This window comes from Triticum aestivum, chromosome 1D, assembly GCF_018294505.1.
Source record: "Triticum aestivum cultivar Chinese Spring chromosome 1D, IWGSC CS RefSeq v2.1, whole genome shotgun sequence".
Classification (NCBI taxonomy): Eukaryota; Viridiplantae; Streptophyta; class Magnoliopsida; order Poales; family Poaceae; genus Triticum; species Triticum aestivum.
Genome location: NC_057796.1, coordinates 56,403,016 through 56,424,569, shown reverse-complemented (window position 1 = coordinate 56,424,569; position 21,554 = coordinate 56,403,016).

Below are 21,554 nucleotides of genomic sequence, written 5' to 3'. Positions count from 1 at the left end.
GTCCATTTGTCAGATTTCATAATCATAAAAGCGGCAATTGCTAACATGATTCGGACAGACTTAAGCATCACTATGGGTGAGAAGGTCTCATCGTAGTCAACTCCTTGAACTTGTCGAAGACCTTTCGCGACAAGTCGAGCTTTGTAGATAGTAACATTACCATCAGCGCCAATCTTCCTCTTGAAGATCCATTTATTCTCTATGGCTTTCAGATCATCGGGCAAGTCAACCAAAGTCCATACTTTGTTCTCATACATGGATACCATCTCATATTTTGTGGCATCAAGCCATTTCGCGGAATCTGGGCTCATCATCGCTTCCTCATACTTCGTAGGTTCGTCATGGTCTAGTAACATGACTTCTAGAACAGGATTACCGTACCACTCTGGTGTGGAACATGCTCTGGTTGACCTACGAGGTTTGGTAGTACCTTGATCTGAAGTTTCATGATCATTATCATTAGCTTCCTTACTAGTTGGTGTAGGAATCACGGGAACGGTTTTATGTGATGAGCTACTTTCCAATTCAAGAGAAGGTACTACCTCATCAAGTTCTACTTTCCTCCCACTAACTTCTTTAGAGAGGAACTCCTTCTCTAGAAAGGATCCATTCTTAGCAACAAAGATCTTGCCTTCGGATCTGTGATAGAAGGTGTACCCAACAATTTCTTTTGGTTATCCTATGAAGATGCACTTCTCCGATTTGGGTTCAAGTTTGTCAGGCTGAAGCTTTTTCACATAAGCATCGCAACCCCATACTTTAAGAAACGACAGCTTAGGTTTCTTGCTAAACCACAGTTCATACGGTGTCGTCTCAACGGATTTAGACGGTGCCCTATTTAACATGAATGCATTTGTCTCTAATGCATAACCCCAAAACAATAGTGGTAAATCGGCAAGAGACATCATAGATCGCACCATATCTAATAAAGTACGGTTACGACGTTCGGACACACCATTATGTTATGGTGTTCCAGGTGGCGTGAGTTGTGAGACTATTCCACATTGTTTTAAATGAAGGCCAAACTCGTAACTCAAATATTCGCCTCTGCGATCAGATCGTACAAACTTTATTTCTTGTTACGATGATTCTCCACTTCACTCTGAAATTCTTCGAACTTTTCAAATGTTTCAGACTTGTTATACCCATATCTGCTCAAATCATCTGTGAAGGTCAGAAAATAACGATACCCGCCGCGAGCCTCAACAATCATCGGACCGCATACATCGATATGTATTATTTCCAATAAGTCAGTGGTCGTTCCATTGTTCCGGAGAATGGAGTTTTAGTCATCTTGCCCATGAGGCATGGTTCGCAAGTATCAAATGATTCATAATCAAGTGATTCCAAAAATCCATCCGTATGGAGTTTCTTCATGCGCTTTACACCAATATGACCTAAACGACAGTGCCACAAATATGTTGCACTATCATTATCAACTTTGCATCTTTTGGCATCAATATTATGAATATGTGTATCACTGCAATCGAGATTCAATAAACCATTTACATTGGGTGTATGACCGTAGAAGGTTTTATTCATGTAAACAGAACAACAATTATTCTCTGACTTAAATGAATAACCGTATCGCAATAAACATGATCCAATCATATTCATGCTCAACGCAAACACCAAATAACATTTATTTTTGTCCAACACTAATCTCGAAGGTAGAGGGAGTGTGCGATGGTGATCTTATCAACCTTGGAATCACTTCCGACACACATCGCCACCTCGCCCTTAACTAGTCTCTGTTCATTTTGCAATTCCTGTTTCGAGTTACTAATCTTAGCAACTGAACCGGTATCAAATACCCTGGGGTTACTATGCACACTAGTAAAGTACACATCAATAACATGTATATCAAATATACCTTTGTTCACTTTGCCATCCTTCTTATCCGCCAAGTATTTGGGGTAGTTCCGCTTCCACTGACCATTCCCTTTGCAGTAGAGAAGCAATCAGTTTCAGGCTTAGGTCTAGCTTTGGGTTTCTTCATGGGAGTGGCAACTTGCTTTCCATTCTTTCTTGAAGTTCCCTTTCTTTTCCTTTGCCCCTTTTCTTGAAACTAGTGGTCTTGTTAACCACCAACACTTGATGCATTTTTCTTGATTTCTACCTTTGCCGATTTCAGCATCGCGAAGAGCTCGGGAATCATTTTCGTCATCCCTTGCATATTATAGTTCATCACAAAGTTCTAGTAGCTTGGTGATAGTGACTAGAGAACTCTGTCAATCACTATCTTATCTGGAAGATTAACTCCCACTTGATTCAAGTGATTGTAGTGCCCAGAAATTCTGAGCACATGCTCATGAGCTATTCTCCTCCATCTTGTAGGCAAAGTACATGTCAGAGGTCTCATACCTCTCGACTCGGGCATGAGTCTGAAATGCCAATTTCAGCTCTTGGAACATCTTATATGCTCTGTGGCGTTCAAAATGTTTTTGAAGTCCCGGTTCTAAGCCGTAAAGCATGGCGCACTAAACTATCAAGTAGTCATCATACCGAGCTTGCCAAACGTTCATAACGTCTGCATCTGTTCCTACAATAGGTCCGTCACCTAGCGGCGCATCAAGGACATAATTCTTCTTTGCGGCAATTAGGATAATCCTCAAATCACGGACCCAGTCCGCATCATTGCTACTATCATCTTTCAACTTATTTTTCTCTAGGAACATATCAAAAATAAACGGGGAGCTACATCGCAAGCTATTGATCTACAACATAGATATGCAAATACTATCAGGACTAAGTTCATGATAAATTAAGTTTAATTAATCATATTACTTAAGAACTCCCACTTAGATAGACATCCCTCAAGTCATCTAAATGATACGTGATCCAAATCAACTAAACCATGTCTGATCATCACGTGAGATGGAGTAGTCATCAATGGTGAACATTTCTATGTTGATCATATCTACTATATGATTGACGTTCGACCTTTCGGTCTCCAGCCATGTCTGTACATGCTAGGCTCATCAAGTTTAACCCGAGTATTCCACATGTGCAAAACTGTCTTGCACCCGTAGTATGTGAACGTAGAGCCTATCACACCCGATCATCACGTGGTGTCTCGGCACGAAGAACTTTCGCAACGGTGCATACTCAAGGAGAACACTTAGACCTTGAAATTTAGTTAAGGGATCATCTTATAATGCTACCGCCGTACTAAGCAAAATAAGATGCATAAAAGATAAACATCACATGCAACCAAAATATGTGACATGATATGGCCATCATCATCTTGTGCCTTTGATCTCTATCTCCAAAGCACCGTCATGATCTTCATCGTCACCGGCTTCACACCTTGATCTCCATCGTAGCGTCCTTGTCGTCTCGCCAACTATTGCTTCTACAACTATCGCTAACGCATAGTGATAAAGTAAAGCAATTACATGGCGATTGCATTTCATACAATAAAGCGACAACCATAAGGCTCCTGCCAGTTGCCGATAACTTTTACAAGACATGATCATCTCATACAATAACATATATCACATCATGTCTTGACCATATCACATCACAACATGCCCTACAAAAACAAGTTAGACGTCCTCTACTTTGTTGTTGCAAGTTTTACGTGGCTGCTATGGGCTTCTAGTAAGAACCGTTCTTACCTACGCATCAAAACCACAACGATGTTTCATCAAGTTTGCTGTTTTAACCTTCAACAAGAACCGGCCGTAGTCAAATTCGATTAAACTAAAGTTGGAGAAACAGACACCCGCCAGCCACCTTTATGCAAAACAAGTTGCATGTCTGTCGGTGGAACCGGTCTCATGAACGTGGTCATGTAAGGTTGGTCCGGGCCGCTTCATCCAACAATACCGCCGAATCAAAATAAGACGTTGGTGGTAAGCAGTATGACTATGATCGCCCACAACTCTTTGTGTTCTACTCGTGCATATCATCTACGCATAGACCTGGCTCAAATGCCACTGTTGGGAAACGTAGCATGCAATTTCAAAAAAATTCCTACGCTCACGCAAGATCTATCTAGGAGATGCATAGCAACGAGAGGGGGGAGTGTGTCCACGTACCCTCATAGACCGAAGGCAGAAGCGTTTGTTAACACGGTTGATGTCGTGAAACTTCTTCTCGTTCCGACCGATCAAGCACCGAACGTACGGCACCTCCGAGTTCTGTACACGTCCAGCTCGATGACGTCCCTCAAACTCATGATCCAGCAAAGTGTCGAGGGAGAGTTTCGTCAGCACGACGGCATGGTGACGGTGATGGTGAAGTGATCCGCGCAGGGCTTCGCCTAAGCACTATGACAATATGACCGGAGGCGACCGTGGAGGGGGGGGGCGCCGCACACGGCTAGGAATCAATGTTGTGTGTTCTAGCGGTGTCCCCCCATATATATAGTGGGATAGGGAGAGGGGCAGCAAGGGGCGCCCCAAGTAGGAGTAATCCTACTTGGGCGCCTCCCACAAGTCGGCCTCCCCCCTTCCATAAGTGTCGGAGGGGGAAGGAAAGAGAGAGGGGGAGAGAAGGAAAGGGGGAGGCCGAATCCTCCCCTTTCCTTTCTCCCTTCCCCTCCTTCCTTCTCCTATTCGGCCTATATGGGTGCGCACCAGCCCACTAGGGGCTGGTCTGTCCCGCCCTTGGCCCAATAAGGCCCATATCTTTGCCGGGGGGGTGCCCGAAACCCCTTCCGGTGACCCGATACGTACCCGGTACCCCCGGAACACTTCCGGTGTCCGAATACTATCGTCCTATATATGAATATTTACCTCTTGACCATTTCGAGACTCCTCCTCATGCCGTGATCTCATTCGGGACTCCAACAACATTCGATCACCAAATCACATAACTCATATAATACAAAATCGTCATCGAACGTTAAGCGTGCGGACCCTACGAGTTCGAGAACTATGTAGACATGACCGAGACACTTCTCCGGTCAATAACCAACAACGGAACCTGGATGCTCATATTGGTTCCCACATATTCTACGAAGATCTTTATCGGTCGTACCGTAATGACAACATACATTATTCCCTTTGTCATCGATATGTTATTTGCCCGAGATTCGATCATCAGTATCTTCATACCTAGTTCAATCTCGTTACCGGCAAGTCTCTTCACTCATTCCGTAATGCATCATCCCGCAACTAACTCATTAGTCACATTGTGTGCAAGGCTTATTACGATGTGCATTACCGAGAGGGCCCAGAGATACCTCTCCGATACTCGGAGTGACAAATCCTAATCTCGATCTATGCCAGCCCAACAAACACCTTCGGAGATACCTGTAGAGCATCTTTATAATCACCCAGTTACGTCATGACATTTGGTAGCACACAAGGCATTCCTCCGGTATCCGGGAGTTGCATAATCTCATAGTCAAAGGAATATGTATATGACATGAAGAAAGCTATAGTAATAAAACTGAACGATCATTATGCTAAGCTAACGGATGGGTCTTGTCCATCACATCATTCTCCTAATGATGTGATCCCTTTCATCAAATGACAACACATGTCTATGTTTAGGAAACTTAACCATCTTTGATTAACGAGCTAGTCTAGTAGAGGCTTACTAGGGACACGGTGTTTTGTCTATGTATCCACACATGTATCTAGTTTTCGGTTAATACAATTCTAGCTTGAATAATAAACATTTATCATGATATAAGGAAATATAAAATAACAACTTTATTGTTGCCTCTAGGGCATATTTCCTTCAGCTTGTTGGTGATGAATGCCAGCAAGGGCTTTCTAATGATGCTTGGTAGCATAGATTGCATGCACTGGCAGTGGAAGAACTGCCCTTCTACTTGGCAGGGGCAGTATAGGGGCCATGTCAAAGCTTGCACCGTGATACTCGAGGTCGTGGCTTCACAAGATCTCTGGATTTGACACTCTTTCTTAGGCATGGCCTGGTCTCACAATGATATCAACGTACTTCAACGCTCTCTGGTGTTTGCAAGGCTTGCCGAAGGCAACTGCCTGGAGGTCAATGTTAACATCAATGGCTAGAACTACAACAAAGAATTATACTCCCTCCGTCTAGAATTACTTGTCACGGAAATGGATGTATCTAGACGTATTTTAAGTTCTAATTACATCCTTTTCTATCAATTTCTACGACAAGTAATTTGGGATGGAAGGAGTATCTAGGTGACAGTATCTATCCTCAGTGGACTACTCTGGTGAAGACAATCTCGAACCCTGTAGGAGAGAAGAGGAAGAGGTTTGCCCAAGCACAAGAGAGTGCTATGAAGGATGTGGAGCGTGCCTTCGGTGTTCTGCAATCTCGATGGGGCATCGTTCAATATCCTGCTAGAACTTGGAACATCAAAAAGTTGTGGAAGGTGATGACTGCTTGTGTGATCATGCACAATATGATCATAGAGGATGAGCGCCCGGAATGTATCTACGACCAAGGGTTTCAGTCTCAGGGTGACAATGTTGTGCCTGAGCATGGAGGAACGGACAAGTTTGCACAGTTCACCCAATTTCACCATCAAATGCGTGATTGAGAAACTCACATTCAGCTGCAAAATGATTTGGTTGAGCATACGTGGGCTCACGTTGGCAACCAATAGATGTATCTTTTTTTTAAATGCATTTGAGACAACTTAATTTGGCTTGTAAACTATGACATATTTATTTCACTTGTAAATTATGATATATTTGTTTGTTTGTGAAACTATGTAAGATGTTTGTATTTTGTTTGAAACATGGCAGGCCGGTCGCGAGGATGAAAATGGGTCCATGTGTTGGGGGCACGGCCGACCCAAACGCAAAAGGGGGCGGACGACGAGCAGGCGGTGGACCCAAATGGACAAAAAACAGACAAAGCGTGCGTCCGTTTGGGTCGCCATTGGAGTTGCTCTTAGTACATGGAGAAACTACGATAGGGCGGTTAAGGGCATGAACTATGGAGGCTATACCATCGTGCTGCCTCATGATCCACATAGTTCGAATTGCATGAAGCGGTCACTAAAAATTTCATCCAGTCAATGCATCCAATTTTAATCCAATCTCCCTGTGCACACATCTCCTTGCTTCCCCCTGCCTTTGCGCTTTTGCCGGGGAAGAACCCGGTTCCTCTGCAAGATACCACTTTGCTTTTGGAGCAGCAGGTTGAGCTGATTTGGCGCATCAAAGCTGACGACAGGGCTGGGGCAGTAGTCAAGGATGGAGCATTGGCCATGCCCTAATGGGGTTATCCACAGAGCTGCTTCTGCGGTTTTTCCTAAGCCTGGCAGTCTCATTTTTTCAGTCATGTGTTGAAATATTATTCAGCCTCAAGATGTAACCAAAGTTTTGGTTCAGTTCCAGGGGCCAGTTCTTTCGGCTTGATTCTGAATAATCACGGCGTGGAAAGTCATAATCGCAAAAGAACTCATTTTTTCTTACTCACAAATCACCTAGAATCACCCCACAATCGCAGTGCATTTTAAATCGTCAAAAGTTGATGATCGTAGCGATTCTAGCCAGCCCCTCAAAAGAAAACGATTCGTTTTCTAGCACTATCCCTATTGGCAATCATATTACAAACTGAAATGGCACTCGGGACGAACCTAACTAAACTTGTAAAGAGATCACACGGGGAACCGGACGCGTGGAAAAGTTGGATCGCACAGGCGATCAAGGAGGCGACTAGGGATCCTTGCGCGCCGCCGGTGACGCCGCCGGTTCCCTCTCTCTCCGTCAGCCGCTCCGGCGGCGGGAGGGAGGGGGAACCTCGGGTCTGCTCACTAGGTGTGTGTGTGGTAGGGTTAGGGTTGAGGGAGACGCTGCCGAGGCCGTTGCGGTGGTGTCGCGTCGGAATAAGTTTCTTCGGGCTCCGTTCGCGGTTAGGCGAGGCTTTTGCCTTCGTCTAGGAGCCAGCGGTGTTGGGGATCCCCGGATCTCGTCGAGGTCGCGGGCTATTGTGGTTGGAGTACCATCGGCACTGGCCGTTTGGATCCTCAGAGGGGCGATGGAGGCAGGGAGACGAAGACCTTTCTTCTTCCTTGTTGGTATGATTTGCTGCTGCTGTTCTTCTCCTTCCTCTGCGCTGATGCTGGTGGGAGATCCTGCTTTGTCCGGGCGGATGGCCCGGCCACGGTGCTGTACCGGTCGGATGACTCGAGTTCTCTTCCTTCCGGAAGGGACACTTTTCGCGGTACTCAAAGCCAAAGATGGCGACGGCTGTTGCAGGTGTGTTGGATTGATGTCCATGCCCTCTCAGCGCTGGTGTCAAGAAAGGAGGAAGCAGCGTAGCGGCAATTGTACCGTGGTCGAAGATGATGACCTGTTTGCGACTGGTTGCAGATCCTTCTGCTGCAGGGGTCTTCTCTCAAGATTCAGGGATGATGACACATGGCTTCGGAGATCTTCTTGTGTTATGGTTGTCTTAGGGTACTCTAGGTGTTCATGGTCCTTTGTGTTTGCGTTTCAGTGTGCTTGTAATGGTCAACTACTTTGTGTTGATTCGTGATATGAATGAAAAATTCTTAAAAAAAAATGGCACTCGGGCCAGACCAAGCGAGGCCCAAAAGAAACGAATCTGCAGAGAGGTCGATCGTTTGTTCCCCCATAGTCGTTCGTCCCTTGCCACGAGCGTCTCGACGTCGATCTAGGGTTCGCGCCACCAGCCAGCGAGCCCGACATAGCGCCACAAGGTTGTTGCGGCAGGTTGCATGCGGATTTCCTATTTCTCGCACGTTGCGGAAAATTGTTACGCCACGCACATGCAACACTCCATATCGAGCGAAGTGGGCTGGCCAACTTCATAGCTATACACAAAGCTTTTGGTTTTCGGTTTTGGGAATGTTCTACATGTTTGAAGCTGGTTTTTTCCAGTTTAAATTTATGAAATGAAAAAAAATTACTCCTCCGATCCATATTACATGTTGCTCAAATGGACGTGTCTAGCATTAAAATGTATCTACACATCCATTTGAGCGACATGTGATATGAATTGGAGTGAGTATTTAAATTTAAAAATATGATCAGTTCGCGTTCAAGAAATGTACATGTACTGTTTTAAAAATTGTTCACGCAACCTTCACAAATATTGTTAGGATTTGAAAAATGTGTGACATTTAAAAAACTACACATTTAAAAAATATTATGCGATATTTCTAAAAACTCTTTGTACAATTTATGAAAATATTATTACATTTCAATAAAATGTTTCGTAACATTTAGATGTTGTCCATTGCAACATACATCTGTGCCATTTAAGAACATGTTTATAGAGTACAAAATGATGTTTCTGATGTATAAAAAAATACAATGTGTAAAAAAATGTAGATATGCGCTGGAAAATTTTAAAAATAATAAACACCCGAGAAATAAACAATCTAAAACAAAAAATAAACGAAGTAAACCAAAGAGAATTCAATAAAACCGAGTTAAATCAGAACAAAATTCAATTAAAAAACCAACAGGAAAAAAAACTCACATGTGGCTACAGTATTGAGCCTGTCCAATAGCGTTGTTGTATGCAAGATTTATTTTTTTTTTTTGAATTTTTTTTTTGGAAATTTTGTAGGCAAGATTTATGAGGATTCATTATGGGCGATACGTTGGGAGCAACTAGTTAACGAGCGCTCCTTCGGGAGCCTCGCAACGATCAGTGCCACTTGACGCGCTCTCAGCCATTCGCCACGTGTCGCGCTCTGGACGCTCCCTCCGGATTTTTTTTTATTTTTCCGCACGCGTTTTTGGTTTTTAAACGGTTTTTTTCTGGTTCTTTTCGACGTTTTGGTTTTTCCCCGGTCTTCCTTAGCTTTTCGATAAAAAAATTCCGAAAAAAAATTTCCCGCGAAAAGAGCGTGTTTTCTTTTTTTCTTTCTTTCACGAAAGTCACGGTTTTTTCGCGAGAGGCATGGTTGTGCTTTAGCGAGAGTCACGGCCGTGCCTTTCGGAAACGAAAAAAAAGCGCGTTTTCTGTTTTTTTTCTTTCGCGAGAGTTACGGTTTTGCTTTCGCGAGAGGCACGGCCGTGCCTCTCGGAAAGGGAAAAACAAAACGCGTTTTCTGTTTTTTTTCTTTCGCGAGAGTCACGGTTTTGCTTCCGTGAGAGGCACGGTTGTGCTTTGGCGAGAGTCACGGCCGTGCCTCTCAGAAAGGGAAAAAATACACGTTTTCTGTTTTTTTTTCTTTCGCGAGATTCACGGTTTTGCTTCCGCGAGAGGCACGGTTCTGCTTTCGCGAGAGTCACGGCCGTGCCTCTCGGAAACGGAAAAAACGCGTTTTCTGTTTTTTTTTCTCCTTCCACTAGAGTCACGGATTTGATTCTACGAGAGGCACGAGTGTGATTTCGCGAGAGGCACGGGCGTGCCTCTTTCGGAAAGGAAAAAACCGTGCTCCCGGTTTCAGTTTTTTCGCCCAGTTTTTTTCGTCCGGTTTTTTTCGTGGAAAAAAAGTTCTCAAAACCTATCAACATGAGATCTAGTTTTGAAGATCTCGACGCGAGGAATCCAATGGTGAAAACGGTTCGAGATTTGGATGCACGGTTTAAAAGATAAAACGTTTTGAATAAACGGATCTACGAAAAAAGTGAAAACTCCCGGGTTGCGACAAGTGGCACGCTGCATGTGCGCCAATTCTCGCGACCTGAAAAACGGAGTGTTCTTTGCAATGAGTACTCCTTAATTAGTGATTTCGCGATACGTTACTCTCGCGAGGTTGTACTGCATCCGCGTCTTCTTCCTTTATTCTGTTTTTCGGGGAACACCTTTATTCTGGGGAATATCCTATTTGACGCTAATTGGGTCAAAATGTCGAGCATTCGCACAGGCCGATCCCCCCGAGCGCGGGTATTGGGCTGGCCCACTTCCCCACAGCGAGGCAGCCGGTTTTTGGAACCTTCCGGAAGGTTCCCTGAACCGGTTTTTTTATTTTTATACCAGTTTTATGGTTTTCTTTTGTTTTTCTTTTTTGTTTTTCTGTTTCATTTCTTTTTTCCGTTTTTCTGTTACTTTTTCCTAAATCTTTTCTTTTTCCCTTTTTTGTTTCTTTTGAAAATTGTTTGGAAACTCCAAAATTTGTTCATGTTTCAAAAAATGTTCAAAAAATTTAAGAATGTTCTTGTTTAAAAAAATTGTTCATAAATAATGAAAATGTTCACATTTTCAAAACATTGTTTGGGCATTTCAGAAAATGTTCTTGTTTTATAAAAAATATTTGGGAACTGTTTGTTCAAATTTTAACAAATTTTCAAAAAAGTTCCTCTTTTCAAAAAATGTCGACAATTTCCAAAATTGTTCATATTTTCATTTTTTTCAGGAGTTTCAAAATATGTTCCAGTTAAAAAATGGTTCACAAGTTAAAAAAATCGTGTTTGCAATTTTTGTTCAGTAATTTAAAAATATGTTTACGTTTCAAAATTTTGTTTTGTAATTGCGAAAAAAATTCCCGTTTCAAAAACATTTATTCATGATTTCAGAAAATTTTCACCTTTTCAAAATTTGCTTCCAATGTAAAAAAAATCTGTTTCACAAAAATGTTCTCATTCTCAAAATTGGTTCACAATTTCAGTAAATGTTTTGTGTTATAGAAAATGCTCTATTTTAAAAAAAATTCTCAAATTTCATAAAAATGTTCATGATTCATAATTTTTGTAGGAATTTCAAAAAATGTTAATGGTTTCAACATTTTCTTTGCAAAAATCTCCCCATGTTTAGAAAAATTCGAGTTTAAAATATGTTCTTCTACTACAAATAATGTTCAGATATTTTGAAAATATGTTGAAATTCTATTTTTTTTTCTATAATTTATAAACTATTTTAAAATTTCAAATTTTGCTCACATTTTCCAAAATTTCGTTCATGTTTTCTAAAATCTTTTTAAACAATTGAAAAATCTGCATGCATCAGTAAATAGGACGCTAGATTAAATATCACATTATAGTTAAAAAGGGTTCACGCTGTTAATTTTCAGCGTCGTCCATAAGGCCTAGTGGCTAGCAGCATGTGGTCGTACTTCTGAGGTCGCGAGCTCGATCCTGGCAGCCGCGTTTATTTTTTGCGAGTTTCCCCGCGATAGATGAGCCGGCCCAGTCGGAGAAAGTCCTGTGCGTGAGGCCGCCTGTTTGCCGCAATGAGCGGCGTATAGGAGCTCCCTTATTCTGGCTTGGACCCCTTGCCTGCTTAGTTCTCTAGGGAAAATATCTGTGCTTTTAAAATACTAGATGATGCCCCGCACGTTGTTGCGGGAATATTTTGCAACATATTTTAATGTGATTCGTTGTATGAAACATGAATATTGAAGTAATAATATAAAAGGCTAAAACTAAAAGGACATATAATTTATTATCTTTGAATACTATATATTTGTAAAAAAATTGTTAAACATATATACCATAATAGAATGAAAATTCTCATATATGTTTGCATGTTGAGATGGGTCTTTTTTCCATGCATGTCATGATGAAGTCGGATGCTTGCATGTTGAGAGACATATGGTAGTAGGGGTGGGCCTTTTCTCATGCATGTTGTGCGATGATGTGGCATGCTTGCATGTTAAGAGAAATAGTTAGTGGGGGGTAGCTATTTAGATATAGAAGATTTATAAAATTCTGAAAAAATTTAGCATACTCACACAACATAAATGTAGGTTGTCACAAAATTTCAAGTCAAATTCGAAACATAACTCAAAAAACAAAAATAAAAAATTCAACACTGAACAGTACATAACGTATCTTGGGCTTTAGATTTGGCCCATTATCACACTGATGTCAATTTGTCATTTTCGTATCTCGAAAAATATTTGAATTTTTTATACGAAATTTTGGGACATGATACACTGATGTTGTGTTAACATGCTAGATTTTTTTCAGATTTAAAAATATATTATATGGCACCCGGTGCACCGGTAGCACCACAAGTGCGGGTGCACCGGATATATTCCCTAGATGTCTATATATCCTGGGCTTTTGTGGAATGGACATTATGGCTTCAACATGTAATACGTCTCAGCTGCAGCGCGGCGTTATTCGATTGGCCAATACAATAGTTGTGCAGGAGTTTTTTCTGTGGTTTTTATCTCTCTTTTTTTCATAGTTTTACATCGGTTTTCTTTATTTTTTGTATTTTTGGCATTTATTTTATTTTTTTCACTTTGGTTTCATTTGTTTCTTTTCTAAATTTCTCACGCACATTGTATATTTTTTTATACATTAAAAACATATTTAGCATTTTTCAAATACCTGATTAACAGTTTTTAAAATTTAATTTTGATTTGTACGTTTTTCATATATATTTTATATATATCATACACATTTTTTATTGGTACAAATGTTTTCTAAAAATTAATATAATGATTTTTACACAGGATGAACATTTTTTTTAAATGTGTAATGAACACCTATAAAAAATTAACTAAATTATATTTTCATAACATATGATTTAGTATTTTTCAAAATATAAACAAGAGTTTGAAGAAAAAAATAACACGCGCGATGTCAACGTGACAAAACTACATGGGTACTAGGCCAGCCCTCAATCGGCTCCTAGTTGACTAGCTCGGCTTCGGTCTTGCTAAAGGTGAGACAACCACTCAAAAGAAAATGCTAAAGGCGAGACATAGACTAGACCTTTTTTTTTTGAGTCGGACATAGACTAGACCTTGATACTGCCCAAAATATCCAGTCTTCTTTTCCCCTTCCGGTTGCAAGGGCAATACATTTTCGCTCAACACCGACTGACTGAGATTAATGTGCGTTCGTCTCAAACATGTCCTTGCACGGGGCATTGGGGATAGTTTTGTGCTGACAGGGCATGTGCATTTTGTTTGTCCTTCGTTCGGCTCCGTATAGCTACATAGAGCTAGTCTCTCACATCTGTCATTTTTTCCTCTTATGACCTCCATTGGCATTTATGTAAGTAGCACCGACTTCCGTAGATGGAAATCTCAATATCTTCGTCCATGGACGGTGAGGCTGTCGTTTGAGGCGTTGTCTTTGCTACCCTGGCCGTTTTTGTGTGAGGCAGCTCGTGCTTGCCTAGTTCCTCCGATGGGCGGTGGAAACTGAAAACGTTCGCTGGCTTTTGGGCTCACGAGTTATTATCTGTGACGGTTTTCAGACCGGATTTAATTTGCCTTTCTGGTCATACAGTACTTTTGCGCGCAATTTCAGGCCTATGACGGTCGACCGTCATCAACGGATGACGACCGACAACTTTGCTTCACTTTACCTTGTGAGGCCATGTTAAGTTTGGGTGTCCATTGATTTTCGCCCGGTTTTCCATTAATTAACTGGGCAGCTCTCTTTTTCTTAATTTATCGATGAGGCAAATATTTTTCTTCCGTTTTAAAAAAAAAATTTGGGTGCCCATGTGTACATCTATTAGTACATACATGAAGAAACTGCAGTAGGATGATTAATGGGGTTAATGCAGCTGATACGTAGTCCCATGTTGAAATATTATCCAGTTGCCATGAAATCAAATCTTAATTTCCTAAGGAAATTGTATTGGATTTGGTATTTGGAGAGGAAGAGTGCAAATGGGGTTTGCTCGGTAATGACAATTGTATTTTTGGGCGTGAAGATGTAACCAAAGTTTTGGTTCAGTTTGAGGTTCTATTGCGGCAGGTTACATGGGTGAGGCAATATTTCGCCTTAAGCAAGACGGAATAGAGCTCGCCTTCAGCAACCATTACATGCCCAAGCCCAGCAAGACCCGAACTTTCACAGTTAGCGACCCTAGCATAGGTACAAACATGCATTCTAGGTTTATTTTTTTATTTTTGTTAGCGAGATTAATGTTAGAGCGTCGTTATTTTGGTGCTGGCAATTTTGAGGCACAGAGTTTAGCCAAATTTGCTTCGTCACTAGGTCCGATGCGTCACTTTTGGTTTGTTGATTCCCACGATCTGAACTGTTCCCACACGTTGTGCTTATGATGAATAAAAACTTGGTATTCCCTAAATTTTTGTTACCTTTATTTACATTTATGAAATGAAATAAGTATTATATTTAAATTTAAAAATATGATCATTGCGCTGTCAGGAAATGTTCATGTAGCCTTAAAAATTGTTTGTGCAACTTCAAAAATCCTGACAGGGTTTTAAAAAATCTGATATTTTACAGAAATTACACGTTTTGAAAATTTATGTGACCTTTAGAAAACGTTTATAAAATTTATAAATATATTTGTGTAATGAAAAAAATGTTGTACCACTCAAAAATTGTTAACTGAAATTAAAAAATATTAACAAGTTTAACAAATATATCTGTGATATTTAAAAAAATATTTATACAATACGACCAATATTCCTGATTTATATATAAAAAAGAACAACATGTACAAAAAATGCAGACATGTGTTAAAAAAATTGAAAAAACGAAATACAAAATCCTTGACAAAAACAGAAAAACAAACAATAAAAACCGACAAAAACCATAGAAGTAAAAAAACAAGGCAAAACAGTGAAAAAAAACTAATTAAAAAGAAAAGAAAAAACTCACCTGCAGCTACAGTATTGGGCAAGTCCAGTAGCGTCGCAAGGCCTGTTAGGACTAAGTACGGGTGATACGCTCTCGCGAGGGTGGACTGCGTCCGTGTCTTCTTCCTTTGTTCTGTCTTGGGCCCGTTGTCAGCGGTAGTTGTCTATCCTGGGCTTTTGTGTGTTAAACTCCATGGCTTCTATACTACGCGGGAGCTTCGTCGAGAGCAACTAATTAAGGAGCACTCCATCGGGAGCCCCCGCAAGAGCCATTTGAGGAGGTCTGGGAGCGCGCCACTTGGCATGCTTTGGGCGCTCCCTCTGAATTTTATTTTTAATTTTTTGTATGTGTTTTTCGCTTTAAGATGATTTTTCCCAGTTTTTTTGGTTTCTCCCTGGTTTTTCTTATGAAAATCAGTTTTTTTTTCTTTCGTGAGAGGCATAGACTTAATTCTCTTGAAGGCACGAATTTGCTACGCGAGAGGCACGGTCGTGCCTCTCGAAAAAGAAAAAAAAATGCATTTTATTTTTTCCTTCCGTGAGAGGCATGCACTAATTTACTACTCATAGAGGCACGAATTTTATTACACGAGTGCCTCTCGGAAAAGAAAAAAAATATTTTTTATTTTTTCCCTTCGCGAGAGGTACATCTTTACATCACGAATTTACTTTCGCGAGAGGCATGATCGTGCCTCTCAGAAAGGGAAAAAAGTGCTCCTAGTACTGTTTTTTGTCTGTTTTTTCATTAAAAAAAGTTTATAGAAGCCTATGAACATTGTATCTAGTTTTGAAAATCTCAACGCGAGGGATCCAACGGTGGAAACAGTTCTTGATTTGGACACATGGTTCGAGAGATAAAACATTTTGAATAAATGAATATACGAAAAAAGAAAAACTGTCAGGTTGCGACAAGTGACGCACATGTAGTGTGACACTTGTCGCAACTTGAGAAGGTGGGAGTGGCCTTTACAAAAAAATTCTCCTTAATGAGTGATTTCGAGCTCTCATTTTAAGCGAGAGCTATTTTTGTCTCGCCGAAGCGAATTCATCCGCATTGTAGCTATTAGGCCGGCTTAGCGTATGTTTCAAAGAAAGACAAATAAAAATAGGGAGAAATCAGGATTCGAAACTAGGTACCCCGGCTATCAGGCAACTATGATAGCCATTTAGCTAACTTCAGCTTCGTGTAAAGTACTATGGCGGGACCTAGTTGAGTGTAAAATAGGCGGTTTTGCAGTTCTTTTTCCTGATCTTTTTATTTTGTCTTTCTTTTCGGATGGGCTTTTTTCTTGGTTTTTTCTTCTATTTTGTTCTGTTTCCATGTTTTTTGTTTTCGTCTTCTTCTTTTTTCCCTTCTCTATTTTCGGTTTTTCTTTTTGTTTTTCATCTGGTTTTTCCTTTTGCCTTTTATTGTTTTTATAATTTTTTCCTTCTCTTTATTTTTCTTTTTATCTTGGTTTACATTTTACATTTTTCGTATATGTCAAGAACATTTTCCCATACTTGTTTAAAAAAATTGTAATACAAATTTAAATTTTTTATAAATGGTTAACATGGTTTCTAAACATATTCAAAAATCAAATCATTGACTAACATTTTTCAAATACAAGATTAACATTTGCTGAATAGATAGTGAACATTTTATTCACATAAATATTTTCTAAATGCTCTAATAAAAATATTCACATAAAAGATTAACATTTTTATACACATTTAGCATTTCCCAAATCCTTGATTAACATTTTACAACACTTGTGCAACATTTTTCTTTCAAATGCCAGATTAACATTTTCATATACATGGTTAAATTCTTCCATTAGTTTTTTAATACATAGTCAGTATTTTTTCTATACACATGTAAAAAAAATTAAATACTTGTTCAACATTTTTTGATATGCTTGATTTACCTTTTTATATACATTATTAAAAAAATTATATATTTTTTAATATAGGCTCTACATTTGTTCTATGCATATTTAACATTTTTAAAATGCTTGATTAAAATACTTTAAATACATTATCAAAATTTTCAATAAATATTGTTTTCTTTTGTATACCTTTTCGTGTAGATGATAATCATTTTCTCAACACACATTTAACATTTTTAAATTCTTCATCGACATTTTTTAAAAACATTTATAGATACTTTTTGTACTCCCTCCGTCCGGAAATACTTGTCGTAGAAATGGATGAAAATGGATGCATCTAGAACAAAAATACGTCTAGATACATCCATCTCTCCGACAAGTATTTCCGGACGGAGGGAGTAATATATATTGACGATATTTAAACTATAATTTTTGCAAATAATGCAAAAAACAATAATATAAGACGTAAATAAAAATAGAGAAAACAAGGCTGTGCCATTCTGCCCATCCCACTCTCCCGTTTCAGCGACGGTTACCTAGTTCTCGCTTAGAGCGAGACATATGGGCGCCCATGCGTCGCAGTTGTAGCCTGGCGCTATTCGAACGGTTCAATACGGTAGTTGCCCGCGGGTTATCTTTTGCGGTTTTTCCGACATATTTTTCACAGATTCACATAGGGTTTTATCTGGTTTTTTATGATTTCCTTGGCTTTTTTGTTTTTCCTCTTCGGTTCATTTGTTACCTTTTCGGTTTTCACTGGTTTACTTTTTTTTATTCATCTCTTTTTCTATTTTTTTTCAACACATGTCTATTTTTTCGCATTGCATATATTTATTATACATTAGGCGCATATTTTATTGCACATATTATTACATTTTATAAACTATATTTGAAATTTCACAAACAGTATTTTTGAAAGATTTAAGATTTTGTGAAATCTAGCTGATATATTTTCTAAATGGCAAGAAGCAGTTATTTTTCGATTACATAGACATTTTTTTTAATTTCTAGTATTTTCTAAATGTCACATTTTTTAAATTCCTGAATATTTTTGTATGTCATATAAAATTTTTAATCTTAAAAATGTTTTCTAATAACTGAGCAAACATTTTTTGAGCTAGATCAACGTTTTTTAAATATTCGATGGATACTTATAAAAAATTTAACTAAAATATTTTTTCATAATACGATTTATTATTATTTTAAATATAATCAAAAATTACAAATTAAAAACAAAACAATTTTGTTAGATATTTTATGAAATATATATTTAAAATATTTTAAACTATAAATAATGCAATAAAAGAAAACACAAAACATAAATAAAAACTGGAAAAACTAGGCTGTGGTATCCTGAGCATCTGGACTGGCCATATCTCTCTCAAACGTGGGTTACCTAGGTCTAGCTTAATGCGAGACAGAGGGGTGCCCATGCGTCTCAGCTGTAGCGTGGCGCTATTCGAACGGTCCAATATCGTAGTTGCCAGAACGTTATTTTCTATGGTTTTTTAAACATATTTTTCATACTCTTACATCGGTTTTTTTGGGTTTTTGTATGATTTTTCTTGGCCTTTTTCCTTTCTCTTCGGTCTCATTTGTTACTTTTCTATTTTCACCGGTTTACTTTGTTTTATTCATCTCTTTTTCAATTTTGTTTTTAACACATGTTTATTTATTTTCATATTGTATATTTTTCCTATACTTTAGGCAAATTTTATACACATTTAGCATTATTCAAATACATGATTAGCAGTTTTTACATTTTACTTTTGATATCTACCTTTTTTCATAGTCATTGTGAATTTTACATATACAATTGAAACTTTTTTATGTACATTTAAGTTTTTTTCAAATACATGGTTAACTTTTTAAATATGTGTTTAGCACATTTTATGGAATATTTTTTAAATTATTTCCAAATATACTTTAAAACAGTTATTTGAATTGTACAGTAGTTTTTCAAAACTATGCGATCATATTTTTTACATTGTATAAACATTTTTTGAAATGCCAAAAACAGAATTTTTTAAAGCGTTAGTTTTTGTAAAATGTAACTTACATGGCATGAATCATATTTTTTGGATTACATAGACATTTTTTATTTTTTAAGTTCCTGAATATTTTGATATGTCATATATATTTTTGAATTGTATAAATGTTTTCTAGCCAAATTTTTTAAAGCTAGATGAACATTTAAAAAAAATGAAATGAACACTTATATAAGTGTTAACTAAAATATTTCTTCATAATATATGATTTAGTATTTTTTAAAATATAAACAAAATCAGAATAACAAGCGCTTGATGTCATCGTGACAAAACCACATGGCTACTAGGCCAGCTCACTACCGGCTGGTAGTTGATGAGCTCGGCTTCCGTCTTGCTAAAGGCGAGACATAGACGAGACCTCAATACTAGCCGAAATCTCCTCTCTTCTCACCCGCAAAAAAAAAAATATCTCCTCTCCTCTTTTCCCCTTCCAGGTTTTAAGGGCAATACATTTTGGCTCAACAACGACTGACTGACTAATGTGTATTTGTGTCAAACATGTCCTTGCATGGTGCACTGCGGATAGTTTTGTGGTGACAGGGCATGGGCATGGGCATAGGGGATAGTTTTGTGGCGTCAAACGAAATGTTCAAGAATTGAACAAAAAATCATGATTTTGTAGAACCTTCAGGAATTTCTAGAAATGTTCAATATTTCTATAAGATAGTCACCTATATTAAAAATGTTCATGGATTTATTATGACTAGGGACATTTTTTACACGCAGAAAAGGGGGCTTTTTTGAAAATAGAAAAAAAAGGGACGAAATCTTACCTAGGCTCGCCCAGTGTCGTATGGGATCTGCACGTGGTGTGTATTCCGTGCACCACGCACGAAGGCAGCTCCTATTTATCACGTAGGCCGACAGGTAGCGATGAAACACGTACCGAATTGCGCCCCGCTTGGTATGACTGCACCGGCAAGATGTATTTGATTTTGTGTTTTCCTTTACACCTTTTGTACTTGTTATTCTTTTTTCATTTTCAAGTTTAAGATGTATTCAATTCTGCGAACAGTTTCTGAATTTCGCGAACATAGGTTGATGTCAAGACAAATTTTGAATAATTTTTAAGGATATTTTTCAAATTCATGAATAATTTTGAATTTTATAACATTTTTCAGATTGTTGATTTTTTTTACTTTTGGTTCTTTTTTAAATAGAGGACATGTTTTTAATTCCTGAATAGTTTTTGATACATGAGAAAAAAATCAAGTTACGAGAATTTAAATATTTTCAATTCTTTTTAAAAAAAAATTGAGCATATTTTTTACTTCACGAACATATTTTTGATTTCACGGATATTTGTAAAATTTGTGAACATTTCTGCTTTCCCAAACATTTTCCGAAATCCGCAAAGAATTTCCGTAATTTTGAAATATTACATTTTTTCCCAAAACTTTTTTCAAATTTCCTAACCTTTTTTTATTTGCGATAAGTTTTCCGAAATACACGACTTTCTTCGTTTTCATGAACATTTTTCGTTATTTTGCAAGCATTTATTGAATTTGTGGAAAAACTAAAATTCGAAATGTTGTCTGGTTTCGTAATTTTAAAAATCTGTGAATACTTTCTATTTTTTAAAATAAATAGTAATTACTGAAAATGAGATGTAAAGGAAAAAAAGAAAAAAAAATAGCGCTGGTGCCCCGTAATAGGCCTGCCCAAGTTGTGCAAGGGTGTGTGTTGTGACGGTATCTTCGGACCCACGCGTGGATTAAGATGTCCCAAAATGGGAATTACCAGTACTAAGTTGACGCCCACACTTCTTTATATAGGCCACCCCATCACAACCGAATAATGTCATGTCATTTTTCTTTAAAACAATTTGTAAAGAAGTGTATCCCTCCAAAAAAATTGAAGAAGGGTAGTAAAAGAAATTTAAGATTTTTTCTTACATATTATTCAAACAAGTTTAGGAATAAAAAAAAGTTGAAAGAAATTATTTCAAGAAGTGTTCATCGTGCATTTGTAAAGTATTTGTTGTGTGTTGAAAAAATGTTCTTGGTGTATCCAAAAAATATTTGCCGTGTTTTAAAGAAAAAAGTTCACCATGTTGCAGAAAAATATACATCATGTCTTCGAAAAAAATCATGTATAAAAATAGTTTTTTCTTTGAGAAAAATGGAAGAAGACATAAACTAAATTGAAAAAGGGAATCTCGACCCAAAAATAGAAAAAAGTGCACAAAGATTTACTAATGAAAGCATATAAGTCATAAGCCCATCCAAAATAAGTGCT